This window comes from Panthera leo, chromosome D1 (genome assembly GCF_018350215.1).
Source record: "Panthera leo isolate Ple1 chromosome D1, P.leo_Ple1_pat1.1, whole genome shotgun sequence".
In the NCBI taxonomy this organism is placed as follows: Eukaryota; Metazoa; Chordata; class Mammalia; order Carnivora; family Felidae; genus Panthera; species Panthera leo.
This window is the reverse complement of record NC_056688.1, coordinates 12761416-12784767: the sequence shown is the minus strand read 5'-3', so window position 1 is coordinate 12784767 and position 23352 is coordinate 12761416.

Sequence of the window (23352 nt, the reverse complement as noted above, 5' to 3'; positions counted from 1 at the left end):
GAGGGAATAAGCAGGTTTTAGAAGCACAATTTCCAGGAACACCACGGATAGGCACAGGTGGTGCCCACACAGGGCTGCTTAACTAAAGATCAAATGTACAGAGAGCAGTATTTGTAACAAAGGCCGATAAGACAAGGGGCTGTGGTTACTTTTCTGTTGTAGGCAATCCCTTAGATAGCTCCTACAAGTTTATGTTGGAGTTTTGCGTGATACTATAGGAAAACAATTGGTACACAAATGGCAACAATGATGATGATTATGACTGACAGCACCACCTCATGTGTATTAATCCCTAGGTGCCAATGTGCTTTCCTTATGTGGATACAATTTTAACTCCTCCAATTTTTTAACAGGAAACTATGGTCAGAGGAGCTAAGAGGGTTTGCCTACATTCACGTAGCTAGAAACTTACAGATTTGGGCTACAGGCCTGGCTTATCAGAGAAGAAGAAAAATTCTCACATAAAATATAAGAAATTCTTCTGTAAAAATACAGTGGTAAAAGCAAACCACTTATAAGAAGTAGATTTTGAAAGATCCCAACAGTAGAGGTAAAAAAGGGAAACACTTATATTCTTAGAAATATAGAGTTGAGCTCTTTTGTAGACTGAAAAAGTAAAACTAAATCATGCTTTTAGAAATGCCCCCCCCCCCAAAGTTCCCAATCACCACAGAGGGAAAAGGCATGCAAAGATTACTAATAACTCCCTGTTATAGTTCAGAGAAGTGACCATTGAGTCACACAGGGACACGTGCTTACTTTTTCCAGGAATATGTATCTAGGAGAAGGGGGTGGGGAGCCTACCAAGCTTACCAAGCCTACAACTGTGCAAATAACATATTCAGGAGATGATACAATTGTGAAACTAAGTAAAATATAGGTCATGCTAACCTTCACTGCCTCCTATTGCTAGCCATAGCTTTAAAGATGATTAGTATATACAAAAGTAAATTATTAGCCATATACTTGGTGGTGGCAAAAGTCATAGTTCCCTGAACCATAACCAGTGCCATTACGGTGAGCATGTTGAAAGAGAAAAAGCGATGTGCTCATACGTTTGGAGGAAACAAGATGAATTATCTCTTCCCTAAAAACTGCACATTACACTGGTGAACAGTATTTGGAAGACATACCTAGAGATACACAGGAGACTTTTAAAGTCATAAGAATTTACTATGCCAAATTTGTATCAGATTAAAAGAGCCATATAAAAGGATGGGTTTTCAAACAAAATACAGATGATCACAATTGACCAAGGTAAAGAAAACTTGGAAAGTCTAATATTCATTGGAGAATTATTATAGGTAGCCCAAACTCTACCATGAACACAGGCCCAGAGGGTTTCCATTTTTAAGATAATTTCTGTCAAGACCTAAAATACTAACTCTAGTGCTATTTAAAGTATTGCATGGCATACACACAAAAAAAATACAAATTAACGATTGACTACAAACTCCTGTCTTTACTTCCTGACCTAAACTCTTAGATATGGCATCAAAGATGTTGTTTAAAAGAATAAATTTATTAAAGTAGGTAAAACAAAAATACATACCAGAGATGGTGAATCCACAGAAGTCCGAAAATACACACCGGTTAACAGAGGAAACTATTGTTCAAAACATGTGACAGGACCATCAGAGAAGGTGGCAGTGCTTCTGGAAGTGCTTCAGGTGGGAGATGTAGAGGCAGGGCATCGGGAAGGAAAACACCTGCTGAGTGGTTAAAGAAATGCATCGTGGACGTCCAGGGGAGCTGACCCCATTGGACAACGTCATTCCGACATTCCGTGTCTGCTTGTACCAAGCAGCGGCCAACAGGGTGTTCCCTTCTGGGTTAAGACTGAATATGGGTGCCTGCGCAAAAGAGGAAGGGTAATATACTGGGGGACTTGCAACATCCAGAAGCAGGAAAACGATGCCCCTCAAAACAGCTATTATCACCTGCTTAAAGTATATCTTATTTTTAAAGTATCCTCAGTCACTTGAGGCAAGAGTGTCCCCCCTTCCCCCTGTAAGAAAAAAAAATCCACTGATAGAGTAGGGAAACTCTTGCAGAGGATGAGTAGGCATCAACAAGTGCCTAACATTGTGGAAATTAATTACCAAAAAAAAAAAAAAAAGCTACTGCACTCAACAGAGAGGACACTGAAGAAAACAGTTAAAAGAACAAACAGAAGCATTCTTTAAGTGAAGGTAATATCCTCAGAAGGAAGACAAAATATTACATCAATTAAATAAGAACAGGCTAAAAAAATGAGAAAGTCAGAAATTATAGAATTAGTGTAAAGAGCTAGTTGATGGCTGGCTTATACAACAAAGATTTATTTTTCACAATTCTGGAGGCTAGAAGTCCCAGATTGAAATGTTGGCATGGTTGGTTTCTTCAGAGGCAGCTTTACTTGGCTTGTAGATAACTGTCTTCTCCCTGACTCTTCAAATGGCTTTTCCTCTATACCTGCCTGGGTCCTGGTCTTCTGGCCTTATAAGGATGCCATTTTTTATTGCTGGAAATAAAGTCATTAGCATCTTTAAATCTTTCAGATCAGAGGACCCATTCCAGAGACGCCAGAACCAATTCAGGAAACTTATCCTTAAGATTCTGTTTTTCTAGAACCACTCTTGGTACCAAAGTCTGTGTTAGTCAGGGTTTTCCAGAGAAACAGAACCACCAGAATGCATATATATCCTGAAGGAGAGAAAGAGAGAGAGAGAGAAAGAGAGGTTTATTTTAAAAAACTGGCTCATGAGATTATAGAGGCTTGGAACATCCAAAATCTGCAGGGTAGACTGTGAGGCTGGAGACCTAGGAAAGAAATGCAATTAGGATTCCAAGACAGTCAGCTGGGAGAATTCCCGCTTCTTCAGGGAATGTCATTCATTTTCTATATATATATATATATATATATATATATAAATATATATATATATATATTTATATATATATATATAAACATGTGACAGGACCATCAGAGATGGTATATATGTGTGTGTGTGTGTGTGTATATATATATATATATATATATATATATATATATTTTTTTTTTTTTTTTTTTTTTTTTTTTTTTTTTACTTCAGAGAGAGAGAATCTCAACGAGGCTCCACACTCAGCTCAGAGCCTGATGTGGGATTGGATCTTACAACCCTGGGACCATGACCTAAGCCAAAATCAGGAGTCTGATACTCAATAACTGAGCCTTCCAGGAGCCCCAGCCTTTTTCTATTAAGACTTTGAACTAATTGAATGAGACCCAAACACATTATGGAGGGCAATCTGCATTAATCAAAGTCTGCTGATTTAAATGTTAGTCTCACATTAAAAAAAAAACAAACACTTCACAGAAACATCTAGAATAATACTTGACCAAATATCTGTGCACTGTGGTTTAACCAAATTGACACAAAATTAACCGTCACAGGAACTAATCATTTACACAGTGTATTTGATATATTAAGAAGAGTTTTATTATTCTAACATAGAATAGGGAAAAGAATTTCCGTACATTCACAGAAAATTAAGCAAACAACAAAAGATAAATATCAACACCAACAAAAACTGTGTAAGGAATGAAAAGTGATCATAGGATACCATGTGATTCATCTATGAGAAATACTGATATGATCCTAGTGTGGTAGGCAAAGTGATGTCTGTCAGACCCCCGGGATGGCCACATCTTAATTCCTGGAGCCTGTGAATGCACTGACTTACATAGACCTGGAGATGTGATTAAGTTAGGGATCTTAAGCTGGGACATTATCCAGGTGAGCCCAATGTAATCACAAGCTTCCTTATAAGAGAGAGGCGCGAGGGAGGCTTTGTGTGAGCGAAGGAGATGTGACGGTAAGGCAAAGGATCAGAGAGTCAGAGACGTGGTAGATGTTAGGAGGTTGGGCAGAAGGTGGAGAAAGGGAGCCCGCCGAGGAATGTAGCTAGTCTCTGGAAACTGGCAAACACAGGGTAACAGATTCTCCCTCAGAGCTTCCAGAAGGAATCAGCACTGTCAGCACCTTGACTCCACCCTGGTGAGACGCCGTTTTTACTTCTGACCTGCAAAATGTAAGGTAATAGTTGTGTGTCAATTTAAGCTACTAGTTGGTGGTGTTCTGTTCTGACAGTAATAAGAGACAAATACACCTAGTGATATAAAATCCTGAGTGATTAGCATTGTGATCTTTTGGGGCACTGGGTAGCTCAGCGGTTAAGCGTCTGACTCCGGCTCAGGTCATGACCTCACGGTTTGTGGGTTCAAGCCCTCTGTTGGACTCTGTGCTGATAGCTCAGAGCCTGGAGCCTGTTTCAGAATCAATCTCTCTCTCTCTCTCTCTCTCTCTCTCTCCCTCCCTCCCTCCCTCCCTCCCTCCCCCTCTCCCTCTCTCTCCCCCTCTCCCTCTCTCTCCCCCTCTCCCTCTCTCTCCCCCTCTCCCTCTCTCTCCCCCTCTCCCTCTCTCTCCCTCCCTCCCCCCCTTCTCCGTATGTGTGCTTGTGCACTCACTCTCTTGCTCTTTCCCTCAAAAATATTTTTACAGATAATAATTGAAATTTGTGATCCCTTGCAAGAAAGAGAAGGGAAAAGATGTATGTGTACACAGGGGTGGTAAGTAGGGTAAAAAGGAAATGCTAATATTCCCAAATAAGCCAGTGAATAACGTCTAAAATGAAAATAACAAAAACAACTAAATGAACTAGAAAACAACTTGAGTGAGGAGTAAGGATGTAGACAATTGCTCTTATTATAAACTTTGTCATTATGCCATTAATCTATGTACATATATTGATTTAAAAACTAAATCAAAGGTTACTAACTTCATACTCGGGCAGAATTATCAGAGGATATATCCCAGTAGGGGTAGGGAATGAATTCAGAATAAAAACCGGTCCAAAGAGCTAAAGAGGGCTAAATGTGAAAGAGTGCATAATCTGCATTTCAGATGATCTCAATAGACAAAATGACAGCAAAGGAAGGAGAAAATAAAAATAAATTCTGCTAAGCTTCTTCGTGTGTGTGTGTATGTTTTTGTTTTGGTAAGCTCTAGATGTAGTTTGAGTAACTCTAGATATTAATGGCTAAATAAAAATTAAAGGTGTATACTAATATTTTTAGGGTTCCTACCAAAGAGGAAAAGGAGTATGTATCTTTCAAATTACTGGAGGAGGTTCTGTTACCAAAGCCCAAGTTCGGCCACCATCTGCTCAAAAGGCCAAGCAAGGCCAATACTCAAGAGTTTTGATTGGAAAGGAATTTGAGGTTTATTCTGGAGGCTGGCCACTTCGGGAAAAGGCAGACTCTTGTCAGAAAGGCAACTCCAAAATTTCTGCCTGGTCCAGGGGTTTTGGAAGCAGTTAATCAGGCAGTGCAGCAGTCTGCAACATTTCTTGATTTTATCTGGCACCATTCAGTCAGCAATAGATGTTTTTTCTCAGTGTCAGTGTTGTGCAAAGGGGTCCAGTTCCTGTTTCGTGACCTGCAGGAGGCCTCTGTCCTTGATGGGAAGGAGGGCAAACTCTGTAGATCCACAAAGTGGGAGGTAAGTAAACTTATTTTGTGACCTGAGAAAGAAAAACCTTTTTGCCAAAAAATTGCTAGGCTAATCGGAAAGCCATGGTGGCTTCAAATAGACTTGCTGGTCTCTGTGGGTAGGGAGGTTCTTTCTGGTCCTTCTCAAGGCCAGTGTCCTGTCTGCTGTGGATCCAGGGATTTAGGACAGCAAGTAAGGAGTGTGTGAAGTTGAAGCAAGTTAACCATTAAGACTGGTGGTAGTGCTATTCTCATATAGCCAAGTCAGCTTCTAGGGGGCTAATCCTTCCACGAATAACTACTGGAAGATCTGGGGTGGGAGGAACTCTCTAAAGGAGCAGGCGAAAAACTAAAAGTAGGTAGATTTTGAAGAGGGGTTTGCATTTAGAAATTGTACTGGGTATGTTTTGTGTTTTCACAGCTTTGAGCCTAAGGGAAATGCTAGTCTGCACTACACAGGGTGTTTGAAGCTCCTATAGCAAATCTTCTGTCGTTCTGACTTGAGCCAGAAAAGCTAGCCCCTGGAAAGAAAGAAGAGAATCTTAGAAATGAGAGTAGGGGAGGCCAAAATGCTGTGTACGATCTTTAACCGGATCTCTGGCTGTCCCTAGACCATGAATGTGAGGGCAAATGCTGCTTAGCAAAGGATAAAGAAGGAGGTTTGCAGTTGGAATCCAACTAGGTCAATTGAATGCTAAAACAAGAAGAACACCTATACAATATTTATCAGAAAAATACAGAGACATATAGAGTCTTCACATTAAGAGACTTCATAGCATTTACAATACCTTGGATTCAGTTCCTGATTTCTGAGTTTATGAAAAAACAGGAAAATGTGACCTGTTTTCAGGAGAAAAAACATTCAATGGACCCCAACCCGAAGGTGACTCTAATTGTGGAATTAGCAGACTTTACTCTCAGTGACCTAAAAATGTGCTTGTAATACATGAAAACACAGGAAATCTCAACAGAGAAATAAACACTAATTTTAAAATTTAAAATCTTTAGAGAGAATGGTTTAAACGGTTACTGAATATACTCCCCAGCAGAATGGAGATAATACAAGTGAGTCTGTGAACTTAAAGGTAAATTGATAGGAAATACTCCATCTTTAAAACACTTTTTTTTTTTTCTAGATGAAAGGGGTTGTGGGAGGGGGGATGGGCTAAATGGGTAAGGGGCACTAAGGAGTCTACTCCTGAAATGATTGTTCCACTATATGCTAACTATTTAGAATGTAAATTTTTAAATTATTTTAAAATAAAAAAATTTTAGATGAACCAAGCCTCAGGGACAATATCAAAATGTCTAACATGTATGGAATTAGAATCTGTCAAAAGTTCAGAAATTAGCTCATGGAAAAACAATGAATCCCTGTAGTAAATAGAAGTCTGTGCACACACCCAATAAAAATTCAGTGTGCAAACCCAGAGCATTCAAGCCAAACAGGGAATGAGGCTCAGCTTCTACAGTAAGGAGATAGTGACTATTAATTTTGCACTGTGATGGGTTAGAAGGCTAACATTTTCTTCAAGGATGGGGACATGATCAGTGGTTACTTCCTAGCAACCATGGGATTGATGAACAAGAAATGACTCAGGTTAGGTGAGTCTTGCAAACAAAGCTAAATTAAGTTTTGCTTGTATGTCTAAACTGGGTTTTGTCTGCTCAGGGAATTGTCAAGGCTGGTCTCCACTTGTTTTTGGGTTTTTCGTTTTGTTTTTTTGTTTTTGTTGTTGTTGTTGTTAACCATTTCCCTCCTTTTGGTCTTTATCCCCCATTCTGAGAATATGACCAACCAGTATAGCATTATTCTAAGTTACCACCATTAATGTGGTCCAGCTGAAGAATCACATAGGCACGGTTTCCACGAATTGATCTATTGGGCCTGAGGGCCATGTGGTCACGCTCATCCCTTACATAATTATTGTTGATATCATTCAGCGGCCTGATGTCCATGGATCCCATTTGGTCTATGAGTGCCTGCCAATAGGTATTTAAAACCCCTGAGAATATACACTGTACTAAATGGGCTCACATGAGGACTTAGAGAACAGCAGCCCAGAATTCAAAAATTCCCCAAAGCAAGAGATCTCCAGGAATCAAGATTGAAACAACTCAATAACTCAAATGGGTTATTCTCAGAATAAGGTTTTACCTTTCTAACACATCTACAGTTGTTTTGGATTATGTGCAATTTGGGTTTCAAGTTCTTAAGTTCTTTACATAGGCACAACGTGATGCATTAGCAAACACGTATTCTCCTGATGACTCAGGATGTGAGGATGTTTTATTCCAGAACGCAGTGTTGCAGGTGAACTTTGATCTGAATTAGGCTCCTGTGTATGATGTGAGCAATCAGGTAAGTTGATGAAGCATTTCTACTGGGACAAAAGAAAAGTGTTCATAGATAAAGCAAATTATGAACTCCGTTTCGAAGATTGGGGCACAGTTTGTTGAGAAGACTTTTAGATTTGAATTGGAAGTACCTCCAGATGGTAGAATGAAGATGGCTGTTTCAGTGTGGCAGATTGTCCTAGGTTGTAGTCTGTCTTTGTCAGTAGGTGTTCTGTTGACTTTTTTCTTGAGTGGTCCATACAGCAATAGCCACGAAGGTTGTCCCTGTGTGACCTGTGGTGCTGGTTACTAGAATCTGATTGTGGATATGCTGTATTTTCTATTGAAACATTCTAGTAGTCCTTTTTTTATTAAAAATATGGTGAAACTAATCTGATGGTAAAAGAGGTCTAGTCTTACTGAACTGCCTTGATGATTTACATGATTATAGTAAGAATAGTGAATCTATGTGTGATCTCAAATAGTATGTTTAAGTCAAAGCTTTGAGAATATCCATGGAGTTTTACCAGCTCCATAAAGTCAACCTTAGTTGTTTAAAATTGTTGGTAATAAGGAATCTCAGATTGGACCTTTTAAAGTCCCTTGAGGCTAAGAAACCAGCTCCAGACGTGTCAGGTATAGAAACTGACTTTTCACTTTTGGAAAAGCATCAGAGTAGAAACATAACTTCCTGTGAGTGACAAACTCTTTTAAAAATAGCCACAGTTAAAGATCTGGTGAGAGTTTACATATATACAATGACATAATGCAATTGACAAGGAAGTTTGATTTTTGTGATAAACAATATCTTAAGATAATGGCTACAATTATGACTGATGGCAGTATACCAGGACATGCCAGATTTCTAGGACTTGGCTATAATTTCTGAATTGCTTATTTTAATGACCTACATCTCACATCAATGTGATCCGAAAGGTTAAATATTTTATTTCATGATGTTTCCCATACAACTTAATGTATCAAGTCCAGATAGATGAGCGCTTCTTATATTTTCTTTACTTCAGAGTTGGATTTGGGCAAGTTGTTACAAATGGCAAAATGCTAAAAACACTTGATGAAACAGGATCATGGGTAATTGTGCAACAGTTCTTAGATTTCTGTTCAACTGAAGTGGCAATTAAGATTTCCAAGGCAAGTAAAGTTAAATCATTAAAAAAAGAACAACTTAGTTATTTGAATATATAAATCTATACAGATAAACTAAAAGCACTTGTCAATGGGTATACACTTCAAGAAACACGTGTGATTTCAACAAGCCTCCCTGGTGATTCGGATACATGTTAGGTATTGAAAATCAAGGATGTAAAGTAGAAATTTGGTGCTTTGTACAAGGTGAACCTAAATTTTTACCATTCCCTTGAAGTTGTAGGATTGTATGACTGAAGAACATAGAGTAAGGAACTGTGGTTGCCTGAGACATGCCTCAGGTACTTTTAGGATGGACGGTAGCTTTCATGAGCTCGGGTACAAGCAATGCTCAGTATAGAAGCGCAGCATAGAGTTTGAGAGAGTATTCTCCAACCACTGCCTGAACTCTAGCACTATCATGGGACCCTGAGCATCACTGCCTTTGTTAGCATTAGGAGGCAACAGTTTCTGAAGCTCATGTTACCTACAGTGTAAAATAAAGCCATGGAAGCCACAAGTAACTTTGCACTCCCTGTTTGTCAGCAGGCATAAACCCGAGTAAGGAGGTGTGGAGGAGACAGACAAAGTAATGGCCAACAGACTGGTTCAGAGGCATACAGGAGGCACCCTTTTGGAAATGATCAGAAATAACGAGGAAAACTGTTTTGTGGGGAGTAGCAAATAGGAAGACCAAGTGTAATAAAGCATTGCATAGTTTTGCTTGAGCTTGTAGGAGTCTCACAGTCACTTAAAACATGATGGAGTAAACCACTGTCTTTGGTGTCTCCAGCTAATAGGTACTTCAAAGGTGTGTGTGTGTGTGTGTGTGTGTGTGGCAAGGGAATAGTCAAGTTTTAGGAAAAAGGTGATGGAAAAGAATGTCAACTGTGACCATCAGTTTTGAAAGTAAGCATTGACACACTGTTGGTTATAACATTGCTCATTACCAGGCAGAAGTGAGTGTAATGTTTTCAGTGTCCACCTGTTGATGCTCTGTGGCCACCGTCTGGTGGGATAAGGGGAAAGAGACTTCTATTCTGCCCTTCACTTGAGGGTCGAGGAGGAGAATCTAATTAGAATGTGGGCTTTTGTTGGCGGCATGAGAGGCAGTATCGTGTTGTAATTAGGATCTGGTTTAGGGATCCATATAGATCTGGCATTAAAGCTCGATACCAGTATAACCTTCACATGACTTTGAATGTTGCACTTCTCTTTGAACTTCAGGTTCCTCATTTGTAAAGTGGAGGTAATCCTAGACTTGACCCATAGGATAAGATAATTGCTATTGTTGGGGTGCCTGGGTGGCTCAGTCTGTTAAGCGTCCAACTTCGGCTCAGGCCAGGATCTCACAGCTCGTGGGTTCGAGACCCATGTCAAGCTCTGTGCTGATAGTTCAGAGCCTGGAGCCTGTTTAAGATTCTGTGTCTTCCTCTCTATCTCTGCCCCTCCCCTGCTCACACTCTGTCTGTGTCTCAAAAATAAACAAACATTAAAAATATTAAAAATTGCTATTGTTATCTCCAACCAGTTTGATGTTTGAGTTTTTGGAGGAAATTTAGGAAGGTTCCTGGTTACTGTAGAGGGAAAAATTAGGAACTACTGTTGACGAATGCTGAGCTACAAAGAAATGACAGCTGGAAAAAATCTGGAATGCCAGCCAGGAGAAGTTTCTGAGCACAAAAGATTGAGTGAACAGTGTGAGCACCCAGGGGTGCTATATTGCTTGTGATTCAACATGAATTTCCCTATGATATCTACCTATCATAAGGTTCATGCTATATATTTTAGATTTGGAGGAAAGACCCTACATCATTTTCTATATTGCTGTTTGTACTCACTTGGATCATTTTTGTGACCACCTTGCAAAAGACTCTGTAAAGCTAGGAAGTGTTTGCTCACTCCCTATATTAGGTAAAGGCGTCATTTCATGAAAAGTCATCTCCTTATAAGGATAACTCACATTTGGGGATACAGCTGGTGCATGCTCAGAGGAATTTATAACTGCACACAAACATGAATTCCATCCTGAGGATCTTTCCTTCTGAATGCCCCACAGAATTTTGCCATATGGTGTAACCTTGAGTTTTTCCTCTCTTCTTGCCCAAATATATCCTTTATTACTGTGTTGGTTTTTTTTTTTTATAGCCCTTTTAAATTCTATGCTTTCCACCCTTGGGATTTCAAAATGAGTAATCCTTCCCTTCTCTCTTGCCTTCCATACCTTCTTATCCCTACCTCCCTCCATTCTTTCTTAAACTCTGTCTTTTCTTTTTTCCTTGGAGTTTTTCAGTAAACGGCAAACCTTCTGTAAAGGTTAGGGAATAATGTATTGAACACCCATGTACTCCTTTCCCAGTTTAAGAAATAAAATAAAGTTCCTTGGATACCCTCTGCAATCCAGCTACTCTTTGCTCCCACTACTAAAAGCATCCACACAATGTAATGTTTCTCATTCTGGTGATGATAGAATTTTACCACATAGGTATGTAACTATAGTACATATAGGTACTGTTTGTAGGTTTTAAAACTGCAGGGGTGCCTAGGTGGCTCAGTTGGTTACATGTCCCACCGTGCTCAGGTCATGATCTCGAGGTTCGTAGGTTCAAGCCCTCAGTTGGGCTCTGTGCTGACAGCTCAGAGCCTATGACTTCTATTCTGAAACTTCCTTTTGTTGCATTTGGCTCAAAATTTTGTTGGAGATGGTTTTCAATTTTTTTTATTCACCAAAAGGACATTTTAAAGACGATGATACACTTGTCTGTCTTTGATGAAAGGTGACCCACGAATGAGCCAACATTTTGACATTTTTCTTAAATGGTGTATACTTACCTTACGTAAGGTACTGTATCAGTTTTCCTTTCCTATTGAACCTTGGACTGACAGAAACGTCCTCCCAAGCTGAGAAGAGGGTGCCGTCCAGCAACGTGTAAGTGCATCTCTGCCCATCCTTGCTAGCATCTTCAAGGCTCTGCATGCTTCTGAGGATCTACAGAACACTAGGCAAGAAAAGCAGGACAACATTTGAGAGGCCTAACTTGGAGCTAATATCCAAGGTACCTTTTGTCTTCATGCAGACCATGGCTCCCTTGTGTTTCTCTCTCTGGGAGAAACACTCATACTCTTGAAAAGTGCTTTTCCCCACTCCCACCCCCAACCCCAGAAGACTGACTTGAAGAATCCGTGTCCCCTCTGACAAAGACTCCACGTCTCTCTTCACAATTTGCTGTAGTAGCACCCACATAAATTGTGTCAAGCAGAACTCCCTAAACCATACAGGAAAAAAATAGCTTAGAGGCTTAGCTGGTAAAGGTGAGAATAAGATTTGCCAAGTGTATAAAGAAAAACTTAAAGCTTCTTTTTCTTTCTACCTTTTCTTATTTATTAATTGAATTATGTACATGCAAAATTAGTTTCAGGTGTATAACCTGGTAATTCAATATTTACATCTATTACAAATTGATCACCCCAATGAGGCTAGCTACTGTGTGTAATATAGCATACCAAATTTAAAATATTGGACTACATTCCCTATACTGTACATCCTGTGACTTATTTATTTATAACCGGAAGTTTGTATGTCAGTCTCTTTGACCTATTTCACCCATCTTCTCATTTCCCTTCTCTTCAGCAAAGACAAGTTCTCTGTTTTTGGAGTCTATTTTGTTAAATTCCACCTAAGTGGAATCATAGAGTATTTGTCTTCTTGTGACTTACTTCACTTAGCATAATGCTTTCTGTATCCATCCATGCTGTTGCAAATGGTAAGATTGCTTTTTACGGTTGAGGAATATTCCTTTGACTATATACACCACATCTTCTTTATCTTCCCATTTATTGATGAACACTTACTTTCTTTGGATAAAAACCCAGAAGTATAGATCATATGGTAGTTGTTCTTATAGATCATATGGTACCTTTGTTTTTAATTTTCGAGAAATCTCCATTCTGTTTCCATAGTGGCTATACCAATTTCATATTTCTGCCAACAGTTCATGAGGATTCCTTTTTCTCCACATCTTCACCAAAGCTTTTTTCTTGTCATTTTGATACTAGCTGTTCTAACAGGAGTGAGGTGATAATCTCATTGTGGTTTTGATTTGCATTTTACTGATCATTAGCAATGAGCATTTTCTTATTTGCTGCCTGTATGTCTTTGGAAAAATCTCTATTCAGGTCTTCTGTCCACTTTTTAAATCGGCTTGCTTGGTTTTTTGGTATTAAGTTGTAGGAGTTCTTTATACAGTGTATCCTTGAAAAACGTGGAGGTTAAGGGCCCACCCCTCTACACAGTCAAATCTGCCTGTGACTTCTGGTTGTCTCTAAAACTTTACCAATAGCCTACTGTGAACTGTAAGCTTTACTAATAAGTCAATTTAAATAAATTGAGTATAATGTATTTTTATAACAAACCAGAGAAAAGAAAATGTTAAGAAAATCATAAAGAAAAATAGACTTACAATACTGTATTTTAAAAATCCATGTTCAGTGGACATGTGCAATTTCAATCCGTGTTCAAGGGTCAACTGTATATTTTGGATATTAACCCCTTATCGAATATCTATTGTAAGCATCTTCTCACTTTGAGTAGGTTGTCTTTCCACTTTGTTGATGGTTTCCTTCTCTGTGCAAAAGTTTTTTAGTTCGATATAGTTTCAATTGTTTTTGCTTCTGTTGTCCTTGCCTGAGATGAATCCAAAAAATGAATTCATTTTTTTTTCAAAAGGCCAGGACATGAAGGAAGGTCCCTCAGGAAGGGGAAACAACTCCAAAGACAGAACCTACCTTGTCAATTCATCTGCTAAGACTGATGTCAGAGAGTTTACTGTCTCTGTTTTTTTAATTTTTTTTGTAAGAGTTTTATGGCTTCAGACCTGACATTTAGGTCTTTAATCCTTGTTGAAGTTATTTTAGGGTGTAAGAAAGGGCTCCACTTTGATTCTTTTGCATGTGACTGTCCAGTTTTCCCAGCACCACTTAAGAGATTGTCTTTTCCCCCACTGCATATTCTTGCCTCCTTTGTCATAGACTAATTGACCATAGAGGTTTGAGTTTATTTCTAGCTGTATATCCTAGGTGCTTATTTTTGTATCCATACCATACTGTTTTAGTTACCCAAGATTTGCTATATAGTTTAAAATCTTGGAATGTGATTGCATTGAAGATGTACATTGCTTTGGCTAGTGGTACTATGGATGTTTTAACAACATTCTTGGAATCCATGATTATCATATATCCTTCTGTTTATTTGTGTCCTCTTCAATTTACTTCATCAGTATCTTGTAGTTTTTAGGGTACAGTTCTTTCACCTCCTAGGTTAAATTGAGTTCCCTGTATTTAGTACCTTCCACAGGGGTTATGGGAAGTAAAAGAAAAACATCAATACCCGAAACTTGTTGTATGTGACTGATACCTAGTCCTTTCTCCAAAGCTATTAAATACCCATCACCACATTTTACTCTATTTGCCATCCTTTTCTATCTTTTGTCAGGTAATTGTCACTTGTTTTTACTCCCCTGGCTTCCTTTCGCTCCCTTAATTTCTCTTCTAAATTTTTTTTGAAGTTTATTCATTTTTGAAAGACAGAGACAGAGCATGAGCGGGGAAGGGGCAGAGAGAGAGACACAGAAACAGGCTCCAGGCTCTGAGCTGTCAGCACAGAGCCCGACCGACGTGGGGCTTGAACTCATGGACCGTGAGATCCTGACCTGAGCTGATGTTGAACACTCGACTGAGCCACCCAGGTGCCCCACAGCCCCCTTAATTTCTTCTGTGGGTGCCTTCAGGCTGTGTTTTTCCAACCCATGGGTACCTAGAAATGGGACCTATTGCAGACAAGAACAGCAACAGGATAGTAACAAACCTACCAATGTAGATAATGTAGAGACAGTGTGTGATTTGCATAGAACACTAAAGTAAGTTTCTTATTCCGTTATGGTCCTGCTCTAAGGAATCATTTATTGTACTTTGAAGCACAGAGTCAGGATAACCAACTTGAGAATTGTGAAAAATCATGAACCAGCTAAACCAGAAGATCTTAACACTGCTGTCAGCTCATACCTCCATGTACTCCCAGTAATCAACTTCTACTTCAGAGGAGTCCCCTAAATGTCCTGCTAGAGCTGAGAGAACATTAGGGTGTCAGGAGAACATAGACATAAGGTGGATATTTTCAAAAGGCCAGGACATGAAGGAAGGTACCTCAGGAAGGGGAACCAACTCCAAAGATGGGACCTACCTTGTCAAGCTTACCTGGCTCTGGGAAGGCCTGGTCACTATGTTTCTTTTGCTCATCCCTCCCTGGGAACGAGGGGCTCTTCTGTTTTCTAGAGAACTACAAACACTTTGCTACATCCTCTCAAAATCCTGAGTGTGACCTGAGTACAAAATGATCTCAACAGTGCCTGGACCTGGATGCATTAAAAACAGAAACAGGAGAGCCATACCTGTTTAAAAGACTTAGATGGAATTGACTTTAATACGTTCAACCCAACACCTATTTCAACATAAAACATAAAGTTATTAATGAGCTAGCTTACATTCTGGGATTTATTTTTTTTATACTAAGTCTTTGAAATGTGTGCCTTTTATGCCTACAGCCTACCTCATTTGGGCCAGCCACTTCTCAAGTGCTTAGTAGCCACATGTGGTTGATAGCTACTGAAGTGGACACTGTAGCTTTCGACCAAGAAGCCTTCTGCATGAAACCTGACCTGTTCCCTGACCCATACGAAAGAACAGGAACAGCAAAGTGTCTTTTCTTAGTTTCAGAGAAAACATTTGCTCCACAGATAAATAGGCCTTCATGAAGATATGCAGAAAGATGAGACTAGAGCCAGGTCAGACTCCCTCAGGTGGGTCTTTTCCTAGCCGAGTTGCTCTGCTATTAATGTGGAGTTCAGCAGTCAGATCCATCAGCTCTGTGGCCTCCAGGTCAACTGCTCTTAGGGAGTCTATTTACAGAAAACTGTTCATTTTACTTGCACTGCTCCAACCTCCTTTCCCTGAAAGGGTCTTGAAAAGGAGAACACCCAGAAAAGCAACCTCCCTGGAAGAGGGTTTCAAGGAGGAGACACTATTAAACTCTCAAATCCCGTTGATGGGTAAGAAAAGACCTGAGCTTGGATCGTTGCTGAAGTCTGAGACCACCCCAACAGCACCCCAGCCTGTGAGGCAGACACAATGTGGCCTCGATGACAGGTGAGACAGACAAGTGTGTCCGTGTGAGTTCAGGAAGAAGAGAGCACTTGAACTGGGTTTTAAGGAAGTAACAGCATGAGAATGGAAGGGAACAATGATTTGGAAGTGGTTGGTGTAGCAGAATGATGGAGGGGAATCAGGACAGGGTCTGTGGAGCTCTGATCACCAGCCAGAGAATCTTCCCTTTTCAGGGATAAGGGACATTGAGGTTTTGGAGAAAGGAATGGAACTCTAAAAAAAACTTCTAGGTTTCCCAGGAGGAGGGAAATGAGAGTGGACTCTGGCTGCCCATGGCCTAAACTCCTCAACATCTTTGGCAGCCTCTTGACCTTGCAGGTTCCTCCTTTACCAGGAATGATGCACAGTCTTGAGGGGTCAGACATGACACAGTCTGGCTCACAGCTGAGTGTTCTCCCAGTTTGCCATCTTTGTTGGGGTGTAGTTTCTGTATGCTGAGAAATATGCAGCTTCCAGCAGGACCTATGGAAGGGGATGGCTTTAGAGAGCCGGGGCCAGAGGCTGGGTACTCTGGACTGACCTTCAAACCCCACTTACCTTAAAAGATTCTCAGCAGAGGAATGAGACCAGGAAACTACTTGAGAGAAGACACAAGATACTCCTGTTGTGCCTTGAGACCCCCACCCCCCCCAGTGCCACAGCCATCAAAAGCCTAAGGCTGGCAGCGGTGGTTTTTGCAGACCCTCCACCAAGCCTGGGGAGGTTAAGACTCCCTCTGTTTCACTTGTAAACTCTCTTTGCATGTATGGATCCAATAGTTCTGATAGTCTCTACCACCTCTGATTAATAACCGAGAGCTACAGTAACAAGAAAATGGTTAACAGTCCACCCCAAACAATGTGGAGAACAGAGTCACAACTTGAGAGCTTCCCCATACCCACCCTGATGCAAAGTTTTCTGAGTTTCAGAAATTACTATTTCTTATCTGCTATTGGTATTCTTATTTCCTAGATTATTTTTTTAAGTTTATTTTGAGAGAGACAGAGACTGTAGGAGTTGGGTGAGGGTCAGAGAGAAAGGAAGACAGAGTCCTAAGCAAGGGCTTAGGGGCTTGACCTCATGACACGGTGCTTGACCTCCTGAAATCACGAGCTCATGACCTGAGCTGAAACCAAGAGTTGGATGCTTAACCAACTAAGCGACCCAGGTGCTCCCCTAAATTATTCTTTAAAAACACTGTCATTTTGGGGGGCGAGGGTGGTCAAAGGAAGGATGAAGTAGCAGAGGTGTACCATTTATGTTACATGCTGGTAGGAAAGACCTGACTACAGTCAATTGAACATGAAATGTACAGTTGACCTTTGAACAACATGGGTTTGAACTGCACAGGTCCACTCACACCAATTTTTTTTTTTTTCCTCTAAAGTATTCGAAATGTACTTCCTCTTAGGATTTTATTAACCTTTTTTCTAGTTTAAGAATACAATATGTAATACAACATATCAAATGTGTTAACTGTTGATAAGTCAATAAGAGACAATTAAAATTTGGGGGAAGAATCAAAAGTTGAACATGGATTTTCTTTTGTTTTTTTATTTTTTTTTTAACATTTATTTATTTTCGAGACCGAGAGAGACAGAGCGTGAATAGGGGAGGGGCAGAGAAAGAGGGAGACACAGAATCTGAAGCAGGCTCCAGGCTCTGAGCTGTCAGTACAGAGCCCGATGTGGGGCTCGAACTCACAGACCGTGAGATCATGACCTGAGCCCAAGCCGGACACTTAACCGACCGAGCCACCCAGGCACCCCTGAACATGGACTTTCAACCGTTCATGGGGGTCAGTGTTCCTAACCACTGCGTTATTTAGGAGTTAACTGTATAAACTAATGTAACATAAAAGATGAACGGAAGCACTAAAAGCAATCATAAAACAACATTTCACAGTAATGGAGAGAAGCTGGAAGTGATCTAGATTTCTCTTCTTTCCCAATGGCTACTCAGTAGATTGTATTGTCTGTGTGATCAGTAAGCAGAAGTATAAAATTGAATTCATATTTTAACTACCTGATGATCTAAACAGAAATGATTACCTCTTTAGAGGGAGGGGCTACAGCAAAGCACTTTCTATGTAATACCATGCATTGTACTTGGGCTTGCTTTCACATATATATTCTTAAAAAAAAAAAAAAATTTTGTGACCTTTAGTTTTGTCAGAGATTCTTAAAGCCTGAACATTCTAGTCACACTAATGATTATAGGTAACTATAATCACAGCAATTTCACTGGAAATGTGACCAGATTTATACCCTTATTAGGAATTTCAGCTGACCTAGAGAGAAGCAGTCATGATGGATGTGACCTCCTCCATTTCCCTGTACCACAGGAATTCTGGGCACTCAAATTCTTTTTCACTTTTTGTTTTGAACATTTTAAAATATTTCTATAAGTGGGTAGAATGGAATAATATAATGAATCCTTGAATACTTATTATCTGGTTTTAACAATGAATAACATTTTAATTTATTTATCCATCTATTTTGTTCTGTGTTGGCTGAAGTATTTTAAGGTAAATGTCAGACGAATGACATTTTTACCTCCAAATATATATGTATGTCTCTTTTTTTAAAAAAATTGGCATTTCTCACATAAGGACAATGTCTTTAGCATTTCTAAGATTTATAGTAATGCCTTAAGTTCATCTAAAATCCTATTCATATTCAAAGTTCCCCAGTTGCTTCCAAAACCTCTTTAGTCAAACCAGGATCCAATAAATGATCACACATTCCAATAATTGGATATTCTACCACCTAAAGCTTTTTGGTCTCCTTTTAAGAGAGGCTTATTGAGGCATAATAAAGAAATATACAACTGGAGTTTGGACACGTGCATATGCCCATGAAACCATCATTACAATCGAGGTAATAAATCTGTCCATCACTTCAAAGTTTCCTTGTGCCCTTGTATTTTATTTTTTAAATATAATTTATTGTCAGGTTGGCTAACATCCAGTATATACAGTGTGCTCTTGGTTGTGGGGGTAGATTGCCATGATTTACCACTTACATACAACACCCAGTGCTCATCCCAACAAGTACCCTCCTCAGTGCCCATCACCCATTTTCCCCTCCTCACTCCCGTCAATCTTCAGTTTGTTCTCTGTATTTAAGAGTCTCTTACAATTACCTCCCTCCTTTGGTTTGTGACTATTTTCCCCTATCCTTCCCTCATGGTCTTGTGTTAAGTTTCTAAAGTTCCACATATGACTGAAAACCTACATCTTTCTTGCACTTATTTCACTTAGTGTAATACCCTCCAGTTCCATACACCTTGCTGCAAATGACAGTATTTCATTTTTTCTCATTGCAAAGTAGTATTACATTGTGTATATATAAACCTCATCTTCTTTATCCATTGATCAGTTAATGGACATTTAGGATCTTTCCATAATATGGCTGTTGGTGAAAACACTGCTATAAACATTTTGCTTCATGCCTCTGTGTGTGTGAGAGTGTGTGAGAGTTACCACATCTTCCTAATGAATGAAGGGGGCTTTTTTTGAATAAGTATATTGACCGCCATGTGCATAAAGAGGCAGAGCACCTCCCCCAACTGAGGCTCCTTTGTTTTAGAGATCTTGGCTGGTTTCACCAGTGTTTTTTTTTTTTATTCTCACACTTGATTGTTCTTCTGTTGAAACTTAAAATGAAGAGCAAGACTGCAAGATCCAAAGCCTTCACCCTCAATCCCAATATAGGCAGAACCCTAGGTCTATAGGAACTTTTTTTTTAAGTGTTCTTATTTATTTTTGAGACAGAGACAGAGCATGAGCCGGGGAGGGGCAGAGAGAGGGAGGGACACAGAATCCGAAGCAGGCTCCAGGCTCCGAGCTGTCAGCACAAAGCCTGACGCGGGGCTTGAACTCACAGACTGTGATATCATGACCTGAGCTGAAGTTGGACGCTCAACCGACTGAGCCACCCAGGTGCCCCTAGCAACTTTTGTTCCACTCGTGATCTTGCTGTGCTGTGTAATTTTCAGGCCTTATAAGTAAAACATTTATTTTTTTTTCAAAGTTTCCCAATGGTTCTTACCTGAGGATGTCTTGCAATCCTAACCACAAGGGCCAGTCCAATCCCAACATTGGTTACTGATATACTGGCACAACCTCGTATGACAACAGATGTTACCTAAGTTACAGCTCAATTCAAAAGCAGTGAAGCCAACATTTAAGCCAGAATCTAAATCTTGTTGCTTAATTGTAAAACCAAAGTTTAATTGTAGGACCTAACAGGAAAATGTCCATAATAAAGTTAGTAAATGTTAGTAAAGTAAAATATTTGGATGACATGTTGGCAATGAGATTATGTTCAGAAGTAGGGTAAATGCTGGCAATGATTTGAGGGCATACGTTTTTTACATCACCTAATAAGCAGCAATAAAATGTAAAAAGTGAATGCTACCCCAGACCACCACCTCTGAAAAGGATAAAAAATGACCGAATCATAATGTCTGCATCAAAATTTTACTATTTCTTAACCATTATCTTGCTTATGTCTCATAAAGCTCTGAAACCTAAGAACTGAGCACAGTTACACAGATGGGGGAGGGGTGGACATGTCTGAAGCAGAGCACCTCTCTGTCAAGAGTGGGCCATAGGGACTTAAAATATTCTTTTGATACTATAATTCAGAGTTGGTTGGACTGCGCTGCACTCTTTGCTCCTTGAATCTGATGAGCATGAGTGAATAAATAGAAAAACTGGGCTATGATGCATTTGGTTTATTAAAATTAGGCCTTTTAACATTTTAGAGTAGAACTATCCTGAGGCATGCATCTTTTCCTTGAAATGCCAATCTGAACAACAGATTGAACAAAGAACATAATCCATAGTATATATCTCCAAGTATCGGTTGTTAATGTTGATTTTGATAAAGACAGTAACAGCTTACATGGAGCGCTTACATTGTTCCAGACTTATTTTACTAAGTACTTTAGTTTAATCCTAGCAAGTAGATAATTATCCATTTTGTAGATGGTGCAGCTGAGGTACGGAGAGGTTAAGTAACTTGTCCGAGGATGCACGGCTAGTAAAGGACAAAGCTGGGATTCAAATCCAGGCTGTTGAGAACTCGAGCTCTTAATCACTATTTGACTATGATTGTGATCATTTATTGTCAGATACATTCATCATTCAAACAACCATCCATTCGTTCATTGATCCAGTAGTTACATATTGAGTGCTTGTATCCCACACAATTATGCTAGGCATTATAGATAGAAAAATAAGACCAGAACTCTTCCCTTAAAGTGGAATCTAGTGAGCACTTTTTCCTTGACAGACTTATCTTTAGGACAATTCATCCAAGCTTTTAAGTTTGTCCTGTTCCAAAGTCTCCAGCCAACTCTTTGAGAACTTAAACTTTCCTGGGGCCCAAACAATTCAGGTGACCCTTACCTCAAAACAGACCCAGAAGGAGGACCCACTGGACCCACATCCCAGTCCTGGCTTAAGGGGAGAGAGCCATTTACAAGATAGAAGAGGGAGTGAAAAACAAACCAACCAACCCACTCTATCAGAACAGTGGAGGGAAACCAGGGAATGTATGCCCCAAGCAGTGTGTGGTGTATTTACTTGTACCTATTATTAATCTTCCCAAATACTTCTCTCTGTGAGGCCTGTAGTATTATTTCAAATTTGCAAATGAGAAAACAAACTCATCAAAGCTAAGTGGCTTTTTGAAGGTCAACCAACTAGTTAAGTAGTGAAGATGACATTTGAATTTAAGAAGGTTTAACCAAAGGCTGATGCTCTTTCCACTATGGCAGATACTTCAAGCCTTCCAAGTTTGCTGGAGTTGGCTCATGTAGTCTGATGAGATAGGATTGTGGTAGAGGCCCTTCCCTAAGGAATGTGGTGAAAACCCTTTAAGACCAGGGAAGGCAACCTAGCTATGAGCCTGTATGTACCATTTATCACGACTCTGTAACATAAGACAACCCAATCAGACCATATGTCTGTATGTTACCAGGTATGGGAGACAAAGAAGTAGAAATTTTATTAAAGGCTACACCCCACTGTGCTCAGGGCTCAGTTTTTCAGGTATGAACCCACTGAGCCTGTGGCAGCACAAATACAGTTGCTTCCTAGGGGAAAAAAAAAAAAGCCTCATTGTCACAACTCTGTGCAAACCTCAGTTCTGTTACGTGATTATGTGTATCTCCTCCATTTCCACGTTCAGTGATACCATGTTGGTAGTTTGAAATCAGTCCTGGAGGAGTGCTTAATACCACAGAAGGTGGCAGATGTTACAAATCAGGGCTCTTTTAGTTCAGGTTGCTGAACACTTACCTGCACACCTGTGGGATCTGTTAAATGGAGAACTGCCATGTGACCTAGGTTAGAAATGACTCTTAGCTAGTTTGCATGGTGGAATGAGGGAAAGCCAGCCAAATGGTAACCAAGTAAAGCAATCTAAAAGGACTGTATGCCAAAGGCCAGCAAATTTTGCCGTAAAGGTCCAGATGGTAAATGTATTAGGTTTTGCTGGCCCTGTATTTATTTTTGGAAACCTTGACAAAGGTAAAAACCATTCTTCTCTCACAGGCCGTATAAAAACAGGCTGCAGACTGGATTTGGCTGGCAGCCATTAGTTTGCTGACCCCTGCTATAAACTAGTACCAGATATATAGAAAAGCCAAGCCTATTTGTTTTAATTACTCTTAGAGAAAGCATTCTTTGTGATTGGGAAGAATACTGTCCTCATCTGCTTAGAGCATGGAACACTGCAACACCACCTACCTACCCACTAAAGGACATTAGCCTGATAGCAAACTGCCTGCTGAGTAGAGCACGTGACACAGAGAGAGGGGCAGAGGAAGAGACCAAATCCAGCAGGCTCCACACTCAGCACAGAGCCCCATGTGGGGCTCAATCCCACCCTGCTGGGATCATGACGTGAGCCGAAATCAAGAGTCAGACTCGCAAACAACTGAACCATCCAGGTGCCCCACGACAGATATTTTTAATCACAGAGCTTCTACTTGGCTTAGTGGGATATGTAATTTTGATCACCAGAATCCCTTTTTTCAGGAAGTGGAATAGAAAAGGAGGCATAGAGACCTACTTTGGCTGCATCCAGAGTAAGGGAGGGTAGAGACGAGCTTCCTGGCGTCGAGCCCCACAGAGTCTGCTTTTCTTG